This window comes from Aethalodelphis obliquidens, unplaced genomic scaffold (assembly GCF_003676395.1).
Source record: "Aethalodelphis obliquidens isolate GAN/ISIS:26980383/991018 unplaced genomic scaffold, ASM367639v1 scaffold1, whole genome shotgun sequence".
NCBI lineage: Eukaryota > Metazoa > Chordata > Mammalia > Artiodactyla > Delphinidae > Aethalodelphis > Aethalodelphis obliquidens.
The window spans coordinates 56,952,388-56,977,902 of record NW_020837945.1 but is presented as its reverse complement, the minus strand read 5'-3'; positions in this window follow the sequence as shown (position 1 = coordinate 56,977,902).

Here is a 25,515-nt window from a genome sequence, read left to right as displayed (position 1 = left end):
AGCACACACCCAATAAAGAGAAAAAAAATGTTTCAGAGAACAGATTAATAAATTGAGAGGCAGAGTTGTACAAGAAATGAACGCATCAAGGGGACAGGTATTAAAATGCTAATCACTGGGTTAGAAATGAGAAACACCTTAGAAGAGGAGGAATATCAAACCATCCTGAAAGGGAGGAGAAGCAAGAAACCAAGTAGGTGTGGACTCAGAGCAAAAGTAATGAAAGGCAGATGGGTTAGAATTAAGGGTGGTGAAACAGTTGGTGTAATGCATGGATGTACTTTGGCTGCTCTACGGATGACCGTAGATCAGTCTGTTGTTTATATGTACAGTGGTCTGGGATGGTGAGAAATTGTGCACTCTGCTAGAAAAAAAATTACGAAGTCCAGCCAATAAAACAACTGAAAGGCCACCAAGCATGTTCTAGAAAACATCCTTTGTTGCAGTTAATACAAATCAGCTGTTCTGGTTACCACTCCAACACATGACCATGGGGAGACAGTGGAAATCACTGGTGGCTTAAACACTGAAATCACTGAGAAAACAAAGGTGATGAATACAACAACCAATCTGCTATCATCATGCAGCCAAACGGACACACACGGTCTTGTAGCCAACTGAATAAACATAGAAAACGTTAGAGAAGTTGTGGATAAAGGAGGGTGGATAAGTAAAATTGAGATGTATTTGCTGCTTTTCGCAATAATTGAGCAAGTCATAGAAAAAATACTTAAATAAAAAACTATGCCATTAATGTGTGCTATATGGTCAACTTCACCCTGGGTGCTAGTATTCAAAAACCACTATTTTTAAAACTGACTAGGTCAACTTTTCTCAACAGTGAGTCATTGACTGAACCAAATTTAGCTAAATGCAAGCCACTGAACACCTGCTCTCATAATGCCTCTCTTATATGATTGTAGGGAAGGGCTGTGTTCTTGTTTTTAAGTCCAACTTCAGCATTTTTGTTTTATTTGGCTTTTTTCGTAAAGCTATGAAGATGTGAAATTTCCCTTTTGTTGTAACAAATTGTAACAACATCATAGTATTTTGAGCATTTCTCCTTTGTTACATCTGACTTAGATACTAACACAAGCATTATTTGCCTTGAGCAGCTATGGAAGAGCTGTTCAAAGCCTAGTTACAGATTTCTGAAAGTTTTCACCATTCTCTTTTCAATTTATTTTCAGATCAGAACTGGGCAACTATTCCATATATATATGTATATGTGTGTATATATATATATATATATATATATATATATGTGTGTATATATATATATGGATATAAATATATTTTCTCCAAGGGAAAAAAATATATATAAATGCATATGTTTGTGTATGTTTGGTATACACATATACAAAAGTTTAGAAAAAATTTGAAAGAAATAAAATTCTTTAATTTAATATAAGACTTTCATTGGCAGAATTCAATGTCAAGCCAATTAAAATTATATTAGAAAATTTCCTGATCTGGGAAAAATCATTTATTTTATTTTTGTCATTTTATTTCAATAAAGTTATATTTAACCTTCCAAAATAATTTCAAAGATTTTTGCATCTCATTGTGACCTACAAAGAGTCACAATTTTAAAAAATTTATTGTGTTTATAAAGTAAAATCACAAATATTTATTTAGATGTGAGACATTTGATTTAATTTTGCAAGTTTTGTAATTTAACAAGCAAAATAAGATATTCAAACCACTGCTCTCTTCAGATCATAAAAAAAAATCTGAAAAAGTTTTTCTTAGATTTCGGATAAAATTAAGTCATTTATACATCATGAGACAAAACAGATGGAACCAAAACAAAATTAAAGTATAATATATGGAAGCAAATTTTTAGTTTGTTGACTCTACTGTAATAAGTTTGCATGTTATTGGCTTAAACTCAGGTTATATATGAACATTTTTCCTTACACTATAATGTAGATAATAAAAAGAGATTGCTTCATGGACACTTAGCAGTTTCACATCTATAATAATTAACTGTCAGGGAACGCCTTCAAGATGGTGGAGGAGTAAGACATGGAGATCACCTTCCTCTCCACAAATACATCAGAAATACATCTACGTGTGGAACAACTCCTACAGAGCACCTACTGAACGCTGGCAGAAGACCTCAGACTTCCCAAAAGGCAATAAACTCCCCACGTACCAGGGTAGGGTAAAAGAAAAAAGGAAAAACAGAGACAAAAGAATAGGGATGGGACCTGCACCTCAGCAAGGGAGCTGTGAGGGAGGAAAAGTTTCCACACACTAGGAAGCCCCTTCACTGGTGGAGACTGCGGGTGGCGGAGTGGGGAAGCTTCGGAGCCATGGAGGAGAACACAGCAACAGGGGTGCGGAGGGCAAAGTGGAGAGATTCCCGCACAGAGGATCGGTGCCGACTGGCATTCACCAGCCCGAGAGGCTTGTCTGCTCACCCGCAGGGGCAGGCGGGGGCTGGGAGCTGAGGCTCGGGCTTCGGAGGTCAGATCACAGGGACAGGACTGGGGTTGGCTGCGTGAACACAGCCTGAAGGGGGCTAGTGCGCCACAGCTGGCTGGGAGGGAGTCCGGGAAAAAGTCTGGAGCCGCTGAAGAGGCAAGAGACCATTGTTTCAGGTGCGCGAGGAGAGGGGATTCTGAGCACCACCTAAATGAGCTCCAGAGACGGGTATGAGCCGCAGCTATCAGTGCGGACACCAGAGATGGGCACGAGATGCTAAGGCTGCTGCTGCGGCCACCAAGAAGCCTGTGTGCAAGCACAGGTCACTATCCACACCTTCCCTCCTGGGAGCCTGTGCAGCCCACCACTGCCAGGGTCCCGTGATCCAGGGAAAACATCCTTGGGAGAACACATGGCGTGTGTCAGGCTGTTGCAACAGCATGCCGGCCTCTGCCATCGGAGGCTCTCCACACAGTCCACACCCCTCCCTCCCCCCGCCTGAGTGAGCCAGAGCCCCCTAATCATCTGCTCCTTTAATCCCATCCTGTCTGGGTGGGAAACAGACACCGACAGGCGACCTACATGCAGAGGTGGGGCCAAATCCAAAGCTGAACCCCGGGAGCTGTGCGAACAAAGAAGAGAAAGGGAAATCTCTCCCAGCAGCCTCAGGAGCAGCGGATTAAATCCCCACAGTCAACTTGATGTACCCTGCATCCGTGGAATACCTGAATAGACAGCAAATCATCCCAAAATTGAGGCAGTAGACTTTGGGAGCAACTGTAGACTTGGGGTTCCCTTTCTGCATCTAATTTGCTTTTGGTTTTATGTTTATCTTAGTTTAGTATTTAGAGCTTATTATCATTGGTAGAATTGTTTACTGATTTGGTTGCTCTCTTCCTTTTATGTATATATATACATTTTTTTTTCCTTTTCCTCTTTTTGGGAGTGTGTATGTGTATGCTTCATTGTGTGATTTTGTCTGTATAGCTGTGCTTTTACCATTTGTCCCAGGGTTCTGTCGGTGTTTTTTGTTTTTTTTAGTATAGTTTTTAGCACTTCTTATCACTGGTGTATTTATTTTTGGGTTTAGTTGCTCTCTTCTTTCTTTCTCTCTTTCTATTTTTTATTACTTTCTAATTTTTTTTATTTTTAATAATTCTTTCCATTTTAATAACTTCATTTTATTTTATTTATTTATTTTTCTTTCTTTCATTTTTTTCTCCCTTTTCTTCTGAGCCATGTGGCGGACAGGGTCTTGCTGCTCTGGCCGGGTGTCAGGCCTGAGCCTCTGATGTGGGAGAGTCGACATCAGGACATTGGTCCACATGAGACATCCCAGCCCCACATAATATCAAATGGTGAAAGCTCGCCCAGAGATCTCCATCTCAATGCTAAGACCCAGCTCCACTCAATGACCAGCAAGCTACAGTGCTGCACACCCTATGCCAAACAACTAACAAGACAGGAACAAAACCACACCTATTAGCAGAGAGGCTGCCTAAAATCATAATAAATTCACAGACACCTAAAACACACCACCGGACCTGGTGCTGTCCACCAGAAAGACAAGATCCAGCCTCATCTATCAGAACACATGCCCAGTCCCCTCCACCAGGAAGCCTAGACAACCCACTGAACCAACCTTAGCCACTGGGAGCAGACACCAAAAACAACGGGAACTACGGACCTGCTGCTTGTGAAAAGGAGACTCCAAACACAGTAAGTTAAGCAAAATTAGAAGACAGAGATATACATAGCAGATGAAGGAGCAAGGTAAAAACCCACCAGACCAAACAAATGAAGAGGAAATAGGCAGTCTACCTGAAAAAGAATTCAGAGTAATAATAGTAAAAATGATCCAAAATCTTGGAAATAGAATGGAGAAAATACAAGAAACGTTTCACAAGGACCTAGAAGAACTAAAGAGCAAACAAACAATGATGAAAAACACAATAAACGAAATTAAAAATTCCCTAGAAGGAATCAATAACAAAATAATTGAGTCAGAAGAACTGATAAGTGACCTGGAAGATAAAATAGTGAAAATAACTACTGCAGAGCAGAATAAAGAAAAAAAAAATGAAAAGAATTGAGGACTATCTCAGAGACCTCTGGGACAACATTAAACACACCTACATCCGAATTATAGGGGTCCTGGAAAAGAGAAAAAAAAGGGACTGAGAAAATATTTGAAGAGATTATAGTTGAAAACTGCGCTAATATGGGTAAGGAAATAGTCAAGTCCAGGAAGCACAGAGTTCCATACAGGATAAATCCAAGGAGAAACACACCAAGAAACATATTAATCAAACTATCAAATATTATATACAAAGAAAACATATTAAAAGCAGCAAGGGAAAAGAACAACTCACATACAAGGGAATCCCCATAAGGTTAACAGCTGATCTTTCAGCAGAAACTCTGCAAGTCAGAAGGGAGTGGCAGGACATATTTAAAATGATGAAAGGGAAAAACCTACAACCAAGATTACTCTACCCAGAAAGGATCTCATTCAGATTCCATGGAGAAATTAAAACCTTTACAGGCAAGTAAAAGCTAAGAGAATTCAGCACCACCAAACCAGCTTTACAACAAATGCTAAAGGCACTTCTCTAGGCAAGAAACACAAGAGGAGAAAAAGACTTATAATAACAAACGCAAAGCAATTAAGAAAATGGTAATGGAAACATACATATTGATAACGATCTTAAATGGAAATGGATTAAATGCTCCAACCAAAAGACATAGACTGGCTGAATGGATACAAAAACAAGACCCATACATATGCTGTCTACAAGAGACCCACTTCAGACCTAGGGACACATACAGACTGAAGGTGAGGGGATGGAAAAAGATATTCCATGCAAATGGAAATCAAAAGAGAGCTGGAGTAGCAATTCTCATATAAGACAAAATAGACTTTAAAACAAAGACTATTACAAGAGACACAGAAGGACATGACATAATGATCAAGGGATCAATCCAAGAAGAAGATATACCAATTGTAAATATTTATGCACCCAACATAGGAGCACCTCAATACATAAGGCAAATGCTAAGAGCCATAAAAGGGGAAATTGACAGTAACACAATCATAGTAGGGGACTTTAACACCCCACTCTCACCAATGGACAGATCATCCAAAATGAAAATAAATAAGGAAACACAAGATTTAAATGATACATTAAACATGATGGACTTAATTGATATTTATAGGACACTACATCCAAAAACAGCAGATTATACTTTCTTCTCAAGTGCTCATGGAACATTCTCCAGGATAGATCATATCTTGGGTCACAAATCAAGCCTTGGTAAATTTAAGAAGATTGAAATCATATCAAGTACCTTTTCCGACCACAACTCTATGAGACCAGATATCAATTACAGGAAAAAAAATCTGTGAAAAATACAAACACATGGAGGCTAAACAATACGCTACTAAATAACCAAGAGATCACTGAAGAAATTAAAGAGGAAATTAAAAAATACCTAGAAACAAATGACAGTGAAAACACAACAACCCAAAACCTATGCAATTCAGAAAAAGCAGTTCTAAAAGGGAAGTTTATAGCAATATAATCCTAACTCAGGAAACAAGAAACAACTCAAATAAACAACCTAACCTTACACCTAAAGCAATCAGAGAAAGAATAACAAAAAACCCCCAAAGTTAGCAGAAGGAAAGAAATCATTAAGATCAGACCAGAAATAAATGAAAAGGAAAGGAAGGAAATGATAGCAAAGATCAATAAAACTAAAAGTTCTTTGAGACGATAAACAAAATTGATAAACTACTAGGTGGACTCATCAAGAAAAAAAGAAGACTGAAACCAACAGAATTAGAAATAAAAAAGGAAAAGTAACAACTGACACTGCAAAAATACAAAGGATCATGAGACATCCTTACTACAAGCAACTCTATGCCAATAACATGGACAACTTGGAAGAAATGGACAAATTCTTAGAAAAGCACAACCTTCTGAGACTGAACCAGGAAGAATCAGAAAATATAAACAGACCAATCACAAGCACTGAAATTGAAACTGTGATTAAAAATCTTCCAACAAACAAAAGCCCAGGACCAGGTGGCTCCACAGACGAATTCTATCAAACATTTAGAGAAGAGCTAACACCTATCCTTCTCAAACTCTTCCAAAATATAGCAGAGGGAGGAACACTCCCAAACTCATTTTACGAGGCCATCATCACCCTGATACCAAAACCAGAAAAGATGCCACAAAAAAAGAAATCTACAGGCCAAAATCACTGATGAACATAGATGCAAATATCCTCAACAAAATACTAGCAAACAGAATCCAAGAGCATACTAAAAGGATCATACACCATGATCAAGTGGGGTTTATCCCAGGAATACAAGGATTCTTCAATATACGCAAAACAACGTGACACACCACATTAACAAATCGAATGATAAAAACCAAATGATCATCCCAAATGCAGAAAAAGCTTTGACAAAATTCAACACCCATTTATGATAAAAATCCTCCAGAAAGTAGGCATAAAGGGAACTTACCTCAACGTAATAAAGGCCATATATGACAAACCCACAGCCAACATCGTTCGCAGTGAAAAACTGAAACCAGTTCCACTAAGATCAGGAACAAGACAAGGTTGCCCACTCTCACCACTAATAGTCAACACAGTTTGGGAAGTTTTAGCCACAGGAATCAGAGAAGAAAGAGGAATAAAGGGAATCCAAATTGGAAAAGAGAAATAAAACAGTCACTGTTTGCAGATGACATGATACTATACATAGAGAATCCTAAAGATGCTACCAGAAAACTACTAGAGCTAATCAATGAATTTGGTAAAGTAGCAGGATACAAAATTAATGCACAGAAGTCTCTTGCATTCCTATACACTAATGATTAAATAGCTGAAGGAGAAATTAAGGAAACACTCCCATTTACCATTGCAACAAAAAGAATCAAATACCTAGAAATCAACCTACATAAAGAGACAAAAGACCTGTACGAAGAAAACTATAAGACACTGATGAAGGTAATTAAAGATGATACAAACAGATGGAGAGATATACCATGTTCTTGGACTGAAAGAATCAATATCGTGAAAATGACTATACTACCCAAACAATCTACAGATTCAATACAATCCCTATCAAATTACCAATGGCATTGTTTTACAGAGCTAGAACAAAAAATCTTAAAATTTGTACGGAGACACTAAAGATCCCAAATAGCCAAAGTAATCTTGAGGGAAAAAAATGGATCTGGAGGAATCAGACTCCCTGACTTCAGACTATACTACAAAGCTACAGTAATCAAGAAAGCATGGTACTGGCACAAAAACAGACATATAGGTCAATGGAACAGGATAGAAAGCCCAGAGATAAGCCCACATACCTATGGTCAACTAATCTATGACAAAGGAGGCAGGGATATGCAATGGAGGAAAGACGTCTCTTCAATAAGTAGTGCTGGGAAAACTGGACAGCTACATGTAAATGAATGAAATTAGAACACTCCTTAACACCATACAGAAAAATAAACTTAAAATGGATTAGAGACCTAAATGTAAGGCCAGACACTATAAAACTCTTAGTGAAAAACATAGGCAGAACAGTCTTACATAAATCACAGCAAGATCCTTTTTGACCCACCTCCTAGAGAAATGGAAATAAAAACAAAAATAAACAAATGGGACCTAATGAAACTTCAAAGCTTTTGCACAGCAAAGGAAACCATAAACAAGACCAAAAGACAACCCTCAGAACAGGAGAAAATATTTGCAAACAAAGCAACTGACAAAGGATTAGTCTCCAAAATATACAAGCAGCTCAATATCAAAAAAAAAAAACCAAAAAACAACCCACTCAAAAAATGGGCAGAAGACCTAAATAGACATTTCTCCAAAGATACACAGATTGTCAAGCAACACATGAAAGGATGCTCAACATCACTAATTATTAGAGAAATGCAAATCAAAACTACAATGAATTATCATCTCACACCAGTCAGAATGGTCATCATCAAAAAAATCTACAAACGATAAATGCTGGAGAGGGTGTGGAGAAAAGGGAACCCTCTTGCACTGTTGGTGTGAATGTAAATTGATACAGCCACTATGGAGAACAGTATGGAGGTTCCTCAGAAAACTAAAAATAGAACTACCATACAACCCAGCAATCCCACTACTGGGCATATACCCTGAGAAAACCATAATTCAAAAAGAGTCATGTACCACAATGTTCATTGCAAGCTCTATTTACAATAGCCAGGGCATGGAAGCAACCTAAGTGTCCATTGACAGATGAATGGATAAAGAAGATGTGGCACATATATACAATGGAATATTCCTCAGCCATAAAAGGAAACGAAATTGAGTTATTTGTAGTGAGGTGGATGGACCTAGAGTCTGTCATACAGAGTGAAGTAAGTCAGAAAGAGAAAAACAAATACCATATGCTAACACATATATATGGAATCTAAAGAAAAAAACAAGGTTCTGAAGAAACGAGGGGCAGGACAGGAATATAGACGCAGACATAGAGAATGGACTTCAGGGCACAGGGACGGGGAAGGGAAGCTGGGATGAAGTGAAAGAGTGGCATGGACATATATACACACCAAATATAAAATAGATAGCTAGTGGGAAGCAGCCGCATAGCACAGGGATATCAGCTCGGTGCTTTGTGTCCACCTGGAGAGGTGGGATAGGGAAGGTGGGAGGGAGACGCAAGAGGGAGGAGATATGGGGATATATAGCTGATTCACTTTGTTATACAGCAGACACTAACACACCATTGTAAAGCAATTATACTCCAATAAAGATGTTAAAATATATTAACTGTCATTTTATTTTGTCTATATTCAATAAAATGAAGATAAAAAATAATGGAACAGGGCAAAATCCTAAGAAGGCAGTTAAAAAATTAGAACTAAAAGAAAACTTTCATATAAAAAGTTAATACAGAATTATTTTAATATAAAATATAAATGTAAGCAGGAGAGAAGGATGAAAATCTAGTCCATAGCCAATTTTTTTAATCCTTGTGAAATATAAATTCAACTCTACCTACATCTTTCATGCTCTGAAACATATTATTTTTGCAGCTTCAACATTTGTGTCTACTTCCTTTCTTGAATCTAAAAGTGATCATTCACATTTCCTAGAGTGCACTGAGAATAAATATTGATGACCAGGATTTAATCCATACAGGAAGAAACTGAGAGTCCAGTAATTAATTAAGTTCCTCAATATGTTCTAGCAAGTGACGGAAATGGAATTCAAGCCCAGGTTTCTCTGACTGTGAAGGTTTTCTTCCCCGTCTGTAGTTCCCAACATTTGTGGCATATGGGTCTCTATTTAATCATTTAAAAATTGCAGAAACCAGTATATTTTAGAGATCAAGTGGTTGGCAGTGGCATCTGATTCTCTGGATTTGAACCTCACCTCTTCCAGCCAATAGCTGTGTGGCCTTAAGTAAATGATTTACACTGCCTACGACTCAGATTTCTAATCTCAAAAAAAAGAGGATAATAATATCCTCAAAATATTTTATGTATAGGAACTAAGTATGATAATCATACTACAATGATTGGGAGTCCAGACTTAATGGATGTGAACTACTACACTACACATGCTGTCTTAATAGAGTTCTTTAACTTTGTATTTTCATAGCAGGTGAAAATTATCTCTTTTTTATTGCTATAATAATGTTTTTCTAGTTAAAATTTTTTCTTCATTGGCACTTTGCCCTGAGTATTCTCCTGATAGAAGTTATTTCTATTATTTGTCAGAGTTAATTTTACCCAACATGGCTTTTTCTTTCTAACATATCACCAAACTTCTCTTCATAGTGAATGATCTTATTTTCTGCAGTTTACATCAGGCATGGGAACAGGGACCATCTTCCATCTTTGAGTAGAGATACAAAATTATTATGGTGTATATAATGACTGCTAGAAAACTCCCTGTTAACTGGGTAATAACTTGGGTTATATTATTTTGCAAAAGTTGAATATCTGTTCAAGTTCATACTGATCATAAGAGTGACATCTTTTCAGATACTGAGCTCCATTTAGTTGAACCATGATAGGGTCTACTTTCTGTTCAATCTCTCTGCATAACTCCCATTTTATTTGAAATTGCTTGCGTGCATCATTAAAGAAACACACTTATATTTATCTCGTAAGAGTAACAGTTCCAGAAGGAAAAGAACTCTTGAGTCTGCAATATTTCTCCATTTAAAGAAGAAATGATTCTTTTGCAATGACTGCTATAAACTATTCAGACTACTGAAGCTTAGAAAGCATGTTAGCACTGATAAGTGTTTATGAATGGAATGGTGAATCATAATTTCAACTGTTTCACCCTGTCCTTACCTATAAGAGACTTGCTTGTCTAATGTAACTGTGCTATAAGAATCTCTTTATTATACTGAATTTTGCTTGTGTGTCTTGAACATACATGAAACAATTATCCTAAGATACACCTCTGAAATATAACATGCAGAGAACTATATTAGTACACCCATGAAATTTGAAACACATGGTTCAGAAATTAGTTATGAGAATTATTCATCTTTATCACCAACATTTAGAGACCAGCCTTTTCTATTAATGCTGTAATAGTAATTGTATACACATTTTAATAACTGACAGTTTAAGAATAAGCCCCCCTTAAATTCTTTTTGAAACAGTAATATCAAAATTATGAAACACTAAACATTATCATGAAAGCGAAAAACATTGTTTCATTTTTCTCTTAATATGCTTGCATTTTACTTTTCAGTATAACTGGAAATAGTATACTTAAGCAAATTAAAATCATGTGTTCACACATTTTCTTCTTTAAATGATCACAATTGTGCCATTTAATTTTGTTGCTTATTTTAGATTTTGTTGCTAGAAAGTATGGTATAGTATAGTATAGGAAAAAAATCAGTATTTGTAGAACTGAAGGAGTTGGGAGACCTACCTTCTATTTTTACTTCTATCACAGAGTCATAAATGCACTGAGGGAGCTCAACTTCCCCAAGCTGCTCATCTCTTGTTTGAAAATGAGAAATCTGGACCAGATATTCTCTAAAAACCATTTTTGCACTAACAGTATGAATTTAAACCACTGTCAAATTTTTACTCAGCAATGACTGAAATGAAAGGGACCTTTCCCCATATCAGGCATTGCTACTTGAAATTGATTTGGTTATGATTCGACATTATTAACAAGTAATAAAGTTCCCCCACTGAACTTCTGCATGTACTGTCACTATATCATTAAACATAACTAGATTAGAAACAAATTAGGTTAACTCTTGCCTGGTGAAAACAAAGTACAGTCTACTGTACTCAGCAGAATGGTTGTTACAGCAGAATGATGGTTGGTAACAATATGTGGCCAAACTGCTGGACTGTAGGGCCCTAAGTGGATGATAACATGGAGCTAGTCATGAGTGCCAGTAGGAGTTGGCTTTGGAAAAATCAATGAGGAGAAGGTGGTTTGGTTGGAGCCTTGCCCAAATACTCTGATTTCTTTTGCTCTACTGACTCATCTCCAAGTTCAAAGCAAGGAATGGAAAGTACCCCTAGAGAACTGGCAAGAGAAAGATTCTTGCTTCAAAATTGTCCCTTGATGTTACTATGATTGATCAAAATTTTCTAAGTCCTTTCAATCATGGGCAATCATACAGTTGCTTTATGTCAACTTGCTTCTCTCTACGTCTCACATTTTTCATCAACAACCAAACATGTGTGGAACTGGGCATTCCAGGGGAGAGAAGATGAAGTTCTCACCTTACTGGTTCCAATCTAGTTGAGAAGATAATTGATAAACTACTTTGTAATCAGGAAATCTCACGTAAGACATTTAAGGCCAATCACCCATACACACAGAACGCGCATTTAACTGATTTGTTAATCACAACATTCTAATTTTCCACATACAATCAGTCTACATTTACTACAATTTGGTGTTCACACAGTGTTAAGTTTGCCAGAAGGAGTTATTACTGATTTACCAAAAACAGAAGCAGCCATCTTAAATTCAGTTTCGATGAAATGTCCAGTAAATTTGCATTTTTAATGGAATTTTTGTATAGAAACTAATGGAGTTGATTCTATTGTTCAACAAATATTCATTGAATAGAGAGCATATATTATATACTAGACATTATGCTAAGAACTAGGTATCAAGCATATTTCTCCCTTATGGGTATGGATATTTTAGCTGCCTCTCAACTTTACAGCCTGCTGGTTTTGAAGTCCAGTTGCCCATGTTGATGGGATCCATAATTTCAATGCCTGAACTCAGTCTCTTGAATGAAGCTAGTATCTTACTCATTAACCCCCTTGTGACTTTAAGGTCCTTTGGCAAATGATGGATGCCATAGCATAGATGAGATAAGTAGTATCTGGGTCCATCAATGACCTTGATAAGAGCTCTTCAGAAAGTTCAGATTGTTGGGGCTGGTAGTGGAAAACAATGAGAGTAATATAATTTTTTCTGACTGTGCCCTGCACGGCTTGCGGCATCTTAGTTCCCCGACAAGGGACTGAACCCAGGTTGCCACAGTGAAAGCACTGAGTCCTAACCACTGGACTGCCAGGGAATTCCCAAGAGTAACTAGAATTTTATGTGAGCTGTGAAGGAAAGACTTAAATTAATGACTGAAGAAATGGAGAAGAGGTATTCTGAGGGGGCGGTGGGAGGATGGCAATACTGCATACACAAGTAATGTGGTACAAATGTACTAGGAATGTGAGGTACCTGGGATGATACATAGAAAAAGGGTCTAAATAGTGAGAAACACATCAGAGTTTCAGGATGGTGGGTTGTTTCATGGTCCTTCACATCTCTTTTAAACATGGTATTAAGCAAAGAATTCATCACAAAGAGGATTTATAATGTTAGATTCATTTCAATAAACTATGGCTCAGGTAAACCACAGCTTTTCTTAAGGAGCTGCACCAATATAATTCAGCATTGAGTGGCTATTTCTCAATTTACTCTATTTGTCGAATTTGTCAAAGTACAGAGAAACTGCAAAGCTCTAACATGTGGTTTTCTGATTCTTGGAAAGTCTTCAAAATTACTCTTGCAAAAATGAAATTATAAATTTGATGTACACTAACATATTTACATTTCTGATTTGTCTTATTTATTAAACTCCATAAATCATTAGAATTAGGTACTTAAAACCTGATGGGGGCCTTCCCTGGTGGCGCAGTGGTTGAGAGTCCGCCTGCCGATGCTGGGGACACGGGTTCGTGCCCCAGTGCGGGAAGATCCCACGTGCCGCGGAGTGGCTAGGCCCGTTAGCCATGGCCGCTGGGCCTGCGCGTCTGGAGCCTGTGCTCCGCAACGGGAGAGGCCACAACAGTGAGAGGCCCGCGTACGGCAAAAAGAAAACAAACAAACAAACAAACAAAAAACCTGATGGGGATTTTAGGCAAATACTGTATTTTTTCAATGTTTCTGAGCTTTCAATCACCATGTTTAAAATTTATTATATCCAAATATCTCAACACCCAACCTTATACTTGTTTCACTACTTCGTTTTCACAGTTATTTCACTTTAATTTTAATTAAGGAGTAATTCACGTTACTGTTGAACACTACTTTTAAAAATTTTTGAAGAGGTAAGATATTTATGAAGCTAAAATTATATATTTATATATATACACATATATTTGTGTGTATGTGTATATACATGTGTATCTGTGCATGTGTATGTGCTTACTAGAAAAATTATTTTTCCTTCCAATCCCTTACACCATCTTCCAAGTTCCCATTCCACAGTGCCCCTGCTACCTCCAACAAATAAACACTGTTGTTCCATTTTTATATCCTTCCACATATTTTATACATGTACAAGTAAGTAGCAATACATATTAGCTTTCACCTCTTTTTTACTTAATAGGTTAGTATATCCATCACCCTTTCCTGTATCTTGCTTTTTTTTCATTCCAAATCTATATTGTGAAGACGTTTTCATGGAGAAAGGAGATTTATGGATATCTGTAGGCTCAAGGGCTGAAGGTCCAAAACACAGAAATAACCATCATGGGGTGGCTGTTATCTTATTGTAATTAAATAAGGACTTATTAAGATTTGATTACCTATTTCCAATTTAGTTTGAAATCTTTAGATGTGATTCCATACTAAATCATCTATTTTTCAAGTTTACCTAAACAAGAAGTTAAAGCTTCCTTATATGATATTCATAAAGTCCATCAAACTATTGAAGACTGGATCATCTCAGAAGTTAAGAAGTCATCCAACTGGAATTTAATAAAGCCTCTAAAATGGAATATTTTTCAAAGACAGACTCTCAGACATACTATAGGCATGCTGTGCAAGTTTTGGCCACTCAGGATTTCCTGGTCAGGGTGTTTTAAGGTGACTTTGAAAATAATGATCCATTAACACTGGAAAGGGGAAGCAGAAATTCCTGAATTCTAAACCATCTCTCAACTTTTGAGGCAAAAATCACTCCACGTGCAATTTTCTGAGTTCACATCTCTCTCCTCCTCCCGCAGATGTGAAAGGAAAGTGTATCTATAATCCAACTATAGCTTGACCAGATCCTCACTTGTTCATCCTGATAGGTATGGTTCTCTCCAACCCTATATGGTTCTTTTAAGCGCCTGTTTCTGAGTGACCCACAAACAATGCATTGTTCCCAGATATGTATGACCTTGGTTGTCTCCCAACTACCTTGAGTATACCCCCACCCCCATGCACAGCTTCAGCCTCGTAGTTGGTCTGGGCTCATGAACCTTTACTTCAGTACTCCTCCAATGTGGCCAACTGCTTTTACCCCAGCTTTCCAAATAGGATTCCAACAGACTCTATGGCAATAAAAGTAATGATGCCAGCTTTATAGGGTGGATCCTAATGCTTCCTGGAATATAAAGAGGTCTCATGGATATGATCTTCCTAGTCAAAAGACAGAAATAGTCCCTATATAATAAAAAGTAATTTGGACAATTAAGGTATATCCTGTTACACAGAAATAGGGAAACACTAATTTTGAAGAGTAGAAAACAGGAGAAAGAGAAAATATATCTTTTATATAGAAAAGTGACAATTTTATGAGATAAAACAAACACAGCTATAAGTAACATACTGTGGAATAAAATAATTCTTGCATAAAAGTCTGGAGGTTTATACAATAAAAATAATTTTGCCTCTGACTTGCTTTCTACCTGGACAAAAATTATATAATCTCTCTGCTCTCAGTAAAATAAAAGGGAAAGAGCTAGACTCGTTTAACTCCAAAGTCACTTTTAATATATAATTATAATAATTATTTTTCAGGTCACAGTCTCTGATTTAAGAATTGATGAAAGAATCGCAATTGCATTTTATTTTAGGAGTAACTATACAGAAAAAAATCTGTAGTTAATCATGAGAACTTTTATATTTTAAAAACAATAATGATAAATCCCATTTATTAAGTTTATTTTGTACCAGGCACTTGTTAAAATTTTACTCATATGGTCTCTTTTAATGCTCCTTATAACCTTGTATTAGTTTGCTAGCACTGCCATGACAAAGACTGAAGGGCTTAAACAAGAGAAATTCCTTTTCTCACAGTTCCGGAGGCTGGACGTCCAAGATTAAGGTATTGGTAATATTGGTTCCTTCTGAGAGCCCTGAGGGAAGGATCTGTTCTAAGCTTCTTTCTGTAACTTGTAGATGGCTGCCTTCTCCCTGTGCTCCTTGCCATTGAATGCTCTCTGTATCTGTCTGTGTTCAAATTGCCTCTTACAGAAACACCAGTCATATTGTATGAGGGCCAACCTTAATAATCTTATTTTAATTTAATTACCTCTGTAAAAACCCTGTCTCCAAATATTCTAAGGTACTGAGAATTAGGATTTCAACATATGAATTAGGTAAGGACACAATTCAGCCCATAGCAAACCTCATGAAATACTTCACTAGTATTTTCCCTATTTGAAAAATAAAGAAATTAAAAAATGAGATGATTTATCTTGGATCATATGGCCAGTAAAAAGATTAGAACCCAAGTCCATTTTACTTGTAGTCCCTACTCTTATTAGCTATTCTTGCTTTCAGACAGTTAGTTATAAGAAACTAAAAGCTTCACTGCCTATGACTGTAGTCAAAGAAGTAAGTTATTTTAAGAGTTAAAACAGTCTTCTGTGGAACTCAGGTACATGTTAATTATCAGAGGAAAAGGGATAAAAAGAATACAATGCATGTTAACTTTCAAGAGATAGATATTTGGCCTTAAGCTATGTAATTACTTATAAACTATGTTTAACATTTTTTCCCAATGATAAAAATAATGAATATCGTAGTATTTGGATAATATTGAAATATATAAAGAAGAAAAGTTACAATCACACACAATCCCATCCTTTAGAGCTAAATATTATCAATATTTTTCTTTCTTTCTAGCATTTTAATATATACTGATACATGATATATAGTTTTAAACCTTTTTTTAAACTAAAAGTAGTATATAATTAATCTTTCTTCTTCCATTTACCATTCTTTGGCATCATGACATTTTCCTATAAGTTCGTACATCAAAATAATTTCCAGTCTATAGAAAAGTTATAAAAATACTACAAAGTACTCTAGTTATTCACTAGATTCCTCAATTGTTAATATTTAACCATATTTGTCTTATTGTTGCTTTTCTGTGAGTGTGTGTGTGTTTTCTGAGAACAAGGAAATTGAATGCTTATCCATAGTAAATTATGAAAATTAAGACACTAACATTGATACAGTACTATTACCTAATGTACAGATCATATTCAAATTTTGCATATTGCCCCAATAATGTCATTTATAGCAAAAATTGTAGAAGAAATTCCAGAAGAAACTCTGCTCTGTATTTCATTCAGGTTCATACATTCTGTTTAGTTCTCCCTAGCCTTTAATCCTTTAAACTTGAACAGCATTTTAGTCCATCTTTGTATTTCTCAGCCCTGGTATTTTTAGAGTACAGGCCAGTTATCTTGTAGAATGCAGCCCTCAGATTGGGTTTTATTATAAGGAATTCCTACAACTCAATAATAAAATACAAAATAATCTGATGAAAAATGGGCAAAAAAATTAAAACAATAAGATGCCACTAGACACATATTAGAAGGGCCAAAATCCAGAATGCTGATAATACCAAATTTTGAAAAGGATATGGAGCAACAGGAACTCTCATTCATTGTTGGTGGGAATGCAAAATGGAACTGCCACTTGGAAAAAGAGTTTGGCAGATTCTTACAAAACTAAACTTAATCTTATCATACGATCCAGAAATTGTGCTTCTTGATGTTTAGGAGCAAAGGAATTGAAAACTATGACCACACAAAAACATGAATACAGATAAGTTTATAGCAGCTTTATTCATAATTGCTAAAATCTGGACGCAACCAAAATGTCTTTTAGTAGGTGAATGGACAAGTAAACTGTGGTATATCCAGACAATGGAATACTATTCAGTGCTAAAAAAGTGAGCTATCAAGCCATGATAAGACATGACGGAAACTTAAATGCCTGCTACTACGTTAAAGAAGCCAGTATTAAAAGGCTACATACTGCATTATTCCAATTATATGGAGTTCTGACAAAGACAAAACTATGGAGATAGTCAAAAGATCAGTGGTTGCCAGGGGTAAGAGTGGGGGAGTTATGAATAAGCTGAATACAGAGGAATTTTAGGGCAGTGAAAATACTCTGTATGATATTACAATAATGGATAGATGTCATTATAAATTTGTCCAAACCCATAGACTATACAACATCAAGAGTGAACCCTGAGGTAAACTATGGACTTTGGGTAATTATGATGTGTCAATGTAGGTTCTTCCTTTGTTTAAAAAAAAAAAAAAAAAGTACCATTCTGGTGGTAATGTGCTGTGTGGTATGCATGTGTGGGGCTGGGATATATGGGAAATCTGTTTCTGTCTCTCAATTTTATTGTAAACCTAAAACTGTTCTAAAAATATTGCTTAGTTTTTAAAAATTCAGAGCTCAACCTTTCTTTAAAAAATGGACAAAGGGGCTTCCCTGGTGGCGCAGTGGTTGAGAGTCCGCCTGCCGATGCAGGGCACACGGGTTCGTGCCCCGGTCCGGGAAGATCCCACGTGCCACAGAGCGGCTGGGCCCGTGAGCCATGGCTGCTGAGCCTGCGCGTCCAGAGCCTGTGCTCCGCAACGGGAGAGGCCACAACAGTGAGAGGCCCGCGTACCACAAAAAAAAAAAAAAAAAAAAAAAAAAAAATGGGCAAAGGACCTGAATAAATATTTTTTCAAAGAAATACAAATGGTCAATAGGTATACAAAAAGGTGCTGAATATAACTAATCATCAGGGAAATGCAAATCAAAATCACAAAAAGATATCACCTCACATCTATTCGGATAGCTTTTATATACGTGTGTGTGTGTTTGTTTGTGTGTGTGTACTGGATAGGTTGTGGAGAAACCAGAATCCCTGTGCATAGTTGGAGGGAGTGTAGATTGATGCAGTTGACACAGAAAACAGTATAGAGGCTCCTCAAAAGATTAAAAATAGAAATGCTACATGATCCAACAATCCCACTTCTGGTTTTATATCCAAAAGTACTAAAATCAGAATCTCAAAGAGCTATCTGCCTTCCCATGTTGCAGCATTATTTTTATTTTTTGGCATCACAATAGCCAAGATATGGAAACAACCCAAATGCCCATCAACAGATGAATGGATTAAGAAAAAGCGGTGTATATACATGCAATGAAATACTTAATAAGGAAGGAAATCCTACCATTTGTGACAGCATGGATGGTCCTGGAAGACATTAGCATCTGGAAGGAAGAAGTGAAGTGAAATAAGTCAGTCACCATAGATTGGATGTTACACACATAAAGGTGAGAGCTGAACCTATATAAGGAGAAAGCTCTTGGAAGAGAAAAACAGGAAGAAAAAAATACAGGAGGCCAAGACAGATTCCTAGCCAGTACTCACATCTGGTTGGCAGAAGAAAGAAAGGGAATAAATGAGGAAGTGAAGGGCCACAAGTGGAATATTTGAAAACAAAAACAGAAACAAAAAACAAACAAAAAACACTATGGTATTTTCAGCTCTATTTTGGGAGAATTCTATATCCTAAATGTTAATTGGGGAGGTTGTCCACTATGTATATGCATATCAATTTCAAAATGCTAGTTTCTGTGTCAGTATGTATATCTGGCCAAATGTTTGAAATCTTGCATGAAAAGCAATTACAGAAAGTTCAGTAAAGAACTTTGAAAGAAGAGAATTACACCAGACTAGTTCATCTTCAGAAATGCAATAGTGAATTGAAATAGTTCATTAAAATTTTGATTTCTAAGTAAAAGTCTTCCCAGACTACTTGCTAAATATTAGATATCAAATTTGCTTTTGCTCTGAAACCCCTTTTATCAGGATTTATGTTCAAGGCACAAATGAGGTCTGTTGTCTGACTCAGTGGAAAAGCCTACACTAGTCTGGTTAAATTGCTTAAATAAATTGACAAATCTGGACACCAGTATCATTGGAGGAGCTACATATAATCTTGAAAGAGGCGGAAGAAGGAAGGAAAACCAGTATCAGAATTTGTTTAAATTAAAAAGCTTGCAACCACTCACTGATTCATTGAATGATGCTCTTTAAACCACAATAAATCATATACTGTCAATGCTGAACCTGCCTCCCCCCCACAAAAAAAGAGAAATAAGTTGGTCACAAGGACAAATACTACATGATTCTTCTTCTACAAAGACCTAAAATAGTCAAATGTATAGACGCAAACAACAGAATGATGATTACGAGGGGATGGGATGAGGAAGATATGAGGAAGATAGTTGTTCAATGGGTATAAAGGTACAGTTCCACAAGCCTAGTAAATTCCAAAGACCTGCAGTGCAACACACGGTTTGTAGTTAATAATAAGGTATTGTGTACTTAAAAATTTGTTAAAAGAGTAAATCTTATGTTAAGTTTTTGCACCACAAAAAAGTACACACATACACGTACACATACTCACAAACAGCAAAGGGCAAAAGAAAACTTCTGGAGGTAATTTCTATGTTTATTACCTTGACTGCGGTGATGGTAACATGAGTGTATGTATGTGCAAAATCATCAAATATATAAATTAATTTTGTGCAGATTATGTGTATACCAATTTTATCTCAATAAAGCTGGAAAAAAAGACTGGTAAATAAATGTCCGTAGTAACTTTTTTTTGCAACTTTATTTTTAATAGCCAAAACCAGGAAACAGTTCACATATCTATTGACACATAAATGAACAAACAAATTTTGGTGCATCCATACAATGGGATGGCACTCAGCAATAAAAAGGAATGAACTCTTCTTATATGCAACAACATGGATGTAAGTTACACTGAGGGAGAGAAGCCTGAACCCTCCCACCCGTTACCAAATGTATATACTGTAAGATTTCATGTATATAAAATTCTAAAAACTGCAAAGGAATCTATAACTACAGAAAGCAGAACATGGGTTGCCTGAGGACGAGAGTGATAAGGGCAAAGAGAAGAGAAAGGGAGGGATTACAGAGGGCCACAAGGAGACTTCTGGAAGTAATGGATATGTGCATTATGCAGTGATGGTGATGGTTTCATGAGTGAATACACATGTCAAAACTCATCATAATGTTCACTTTATTTTTGGGACATTTTATTTATTTATTTGTTTGCATATCTTCTTTTTTACTGAAGTGTAGTTGATTTACAATGTTGTGTTAGTTTCAGGTGTACAGCAAAGTGATTCAGTTATACATATATATAAATATATGGGTTTTTTTCAGATTCTTCTCCCTTATAGCTTATTACAAATTATTGAGTAGAGTTCCTTGTGTTATACAATAGTTCCTCACTGGTTTATTTTATATATGGTAGTGTGTATATGTTAATCCCCAACTCCTAATTTATCCCCCCCTCCTGTCCCCTCTGGTGACCATAAAGTTTGTTTTTTATATTTGTGGGTCTATTTCTGTTTTGCATATAAGTTCATTTGTATCATTTTTTTTTTTTTAGATTCTGCATATAAGCGATATCATATGACATTTGCCTTTGACTTACTTCACTTACTATGATAATCTTTAGGTCCATCCATGTTGCTGCAAATAGCATTATTTCATTCTTTTATGGCTGAGTAATATTCCATTGTGTGTGTATATATATATATATATATATATGTATACCACATCTTCTTTATCCATTCATCTGTCCATGGACATTTAGGTTGCTTCTATGTCTTGGCTATTATAAATAATGCTGCAATGAACATTGGGGTGCATGTATCTTTAAATATGTGTGGTTTATTGTATTTCAATCATACTTCAACAAAGCTGAAAAAATTAGTGAATCTAAAATAACAAGATATCATTTTTTAATTTAAAATTTTAATATAAAATTTTAATTTCATTAATTTCAACAAATAAATATATATAAATGAAAATATTCTAAAAGGGATTTTAAAAAATTAACAGGATAAAAGGAAGGAAAAGGAATCTCAGGGAGAGAAAACAGCAAGTACAATGGCCCTGGGGCAGGAAAAAACATTTCTGTAACCAAAAGAAGACATGTGGTTGAGATGCTGCAGGAGTTGGTAGTGGGGACTGGCGTCAGATAAGCTCAGAAAGGTCAGCAGATAGCAGTTCCTACAGGACTTCTTAAGCTTCTTTTTTTTTTTTTTTTTTTTTTTTAAGATTTTGCATGTTTTATTAAATGTAACGAGACTTATATAAGAAGGTCTCTGCAAACTGTGAAAGTTTTCTCTGGCTTGTAAGTGGAAAATAACTTTGAGGAGGGCAATAGAAGTCAGGTCATAGGTAGAAAAATGACAGCAGCTTACACTAGAGTAGTGGCAGTGGAGATGGAAAGAAATAGACAGAGCCAACCTTATTTTAAGACAGAAACAACAGTACTTGTGTCAGATGTGGAGAGTGAGGGTGAGAGAAGTGAAAGGAAACTTTCCAGTTTACTATCTTAAGAAAGTAAGAAAACAATGTGTTAGGAGTAAGATAAAAATGTTAAAGAAAGAGAAATTTGTAAGGGAAATATCAAAAGTCAAGTTTTGAACATAATAAATTTGAGAAACCTGTGAGACATCTAAGCAAAATTGATGCAAAGGTAAGTGGATTTATGAAGCTAAGTGTCTTTAAGCATGATCCCCATTGAAGATATACATGTGTACATAATTGACTGACCTAATCTCTGATTATTTCCTTAGTCCACATATTTTAAAAATAGAAATGATCTGTGAATACTTCTGGGAATATTAATAATTTGAAGATACTTCAAGCATTGGATATAATTTTGAGAATGGTTACACCCCTCTATATATGCTGTAACAGTATAAGTGAATTCCTAGCTGTGTAAAAAAGATGTTTCCATACAATACCCTTGTCAGGGTGTTCATACATATTTTAATCATAATTTTTTTAATAAGCCAATCAAGTCATTTCATTTTGTATGAGTATAAAGAGACCAGATTAATTAGAGATCAATATAAGATTATTGTTGCCTAGTGTATTTTAAGTTGCTTTACCTCTGGTCAACCACTTTAACAGATAGGACAATTCAGGAGAAGGAGGACAAATGAAATCAAATTAAGATAAATATCTGTAGGCTTTCTTTCCATTTCTTTTTTTTTGAAATCATTTCAAAAAAATTATAATTTTTTGTTCACCAAGCTGCCAAAGTTTTGCCTATTGAAGACCATTTCTAAAGGAGTTTTGTTTCTGTAGGAATGGAGATGGCTTTTGGGTAGCAGTCTTTACAGAACATGGTGTATCTTAAAGCTAAGTTCTCTCTTTTAAAAGAATAATTATACTGTTAACATATTCATTTTTTTCTCATTGGCTGATTACAGCCAACAAATGTCTTCCCCATTTCTTCCCTTACAAGCACATTCTCCTACAACTGCAGCTAAGGAGATAATACCTGTCAGTAAGCAGGTGATGCATTCCATAAGCAGAGATTGGAGTTAATTGATGTGACACAGAAAACAATCTCCTTTTTCAGTTGCTACAGCAATGTAAATGCTGAAACATGAAAATGAATGAACACTGTTTATTTTTCTTCTTTAATTGTACTTTCTTGTCAAGCTCAGGTTCAAAGGATAGGACTACATGTGAATAAAGATTTTGGAACTGGACAGAACCCTACAGGCCTACCCGCACCACGTACAAAACTGAGCAGCTAATGATTAGGACAATAGAGTCACAGACTCAGTGTCTGATGCACATTCTTGAGTTGTTTTACAGATCCTATAACTGCCACCAGAGGAAAAAAGCTAACTGCATGATGACAGACTGCAGCCATGACATAAGCTGCTCCAACTTAAGCAGTACTACATCTATGGCTAGCACAATTCCAAGAACCGGCCTCCAGAGAATGGAATAATGGTAATCTATATCTTTGTGGGCATCAAAATTATCGTGGCTTGTTCTGGCTGTGTGTATAAGCAGACAACTAAGATTGTTAGCAAAGAGATTCTACAGACCCACGTTGACATCTTCCACAGTGCCTTATGTCAACAAGAAGAAGTTACAGAAGATAGACCTTCGCCCCTAATCCCATAGAAATGGAATGAATTCTGACAAGTGGGGATTTGTAAGCAGCTCTCTGCAGGATACCGCCCTCAGCAGGAAGCCCCTTCTCTTATCACTTTAGCAGAGCTATCTTGTAACTAACTTTTTAAAAAATTTTTTTAACATCTTTATTGGAGTATAATTGCTTCACAATGGTGTGTTAGTTTCTGCTTTATAACAAAGTGAATCAGTTATACATATACATATGTTCCCATATCTCCTCCCTCTTGCATCTCCCTCCCACCCCCCCATCCCACCCCTCTAGGTGGCCACAAAGCCCGGAGCTGATCTCCCTGTGCTATGCGGCTGCTTCCCACTAGCTATCTATTTTACGTTTGGTAGTGTATATATGTCCATGCCACGCTCTCACTTCGTCTCAGCTTACCCTTCCCCCTCCCCATATCCTCAAGTCCATTCTCTAGTAGGTCTGTGTCTTTATTCCCATCTTACCCCAGGTTGTTCATGACCTTTTTTTTTCTTATTTTTTTTTCTTAGATTCCATATATATGTGTTAGCATACGGTAAACCAGGCACTCCCCACGTTCTACTCATCTCAGGCCCAAGCACACCTTTCAAATCTTTTAATCACACAATACCTTGCCTAACTTGTCGGTTCTTTCCATAGATCAAAGAAGTAGAAATGAAGAATAAGTAATTAACAGATGACCAGATCTCTTCCCTAACTTCCCCTTCAGTAATCTCCTGAACAAACCATGTGACTAAATTGCATGAACAAGACACCAGCTAGAGGTAGACCACTAGGAGTCAGCAAGCCTGGATGAAGTCGGGGATGGTGATGACTCTGATCCCTTATCTCAGTCATTAACTGAGATTACTTCTCTGTTTCTCTTTAAAAGCTTTCTTGGCCGAGCAGAATCTTTTTTTTTTTTTTTTTTTTTTTTTTGCGGTACGCTGGCCTCTCACTGTTGTGGCCTCTCCCGTTGCGGAGCACAGGCTCCGGACGCACAGGCTCAACGGCCATGGCTCATGGGCCCAGCCGCTCCGCGTCATGTGGGATCCTCCCGGACCGGGGCACGAACCCGTGTCCCCTGCGTCGGCAGGCGGACTCTCAACCACTGCACCACCAGGGAAGCCCCGAGCAGAATCTTTGAAGGCGGTTTTTGGGGGATGCTGAGTCCACCATCTCCCCAGATTGCCAGCATTCTGATTAAAGTCACCTTTCCTTTCTACTGACATTTGTAAGTATGTAATTGATGTTTTAAGTCGTGAGCAGCGGGACCCAATTCATTCGATAACATTTGGACATTGGAACTCCTGGTTCTCAGGCCTTTGGCTTTGGACTGGGAGTCACACCATCAGCTACCTTCATTCTCAGGCCTTTAGACTCGAACTGCAATTGCACCACTGGCTTTCCTGGTTCTCCAGCTTGCAAACAACAGATTGTAGGACTTGGCCTCTGTAAGTACGTGAGCTAGTTCCTAAAATAAATCTCCTTATATATATATATATATATATATATATATATATATATATATATATAT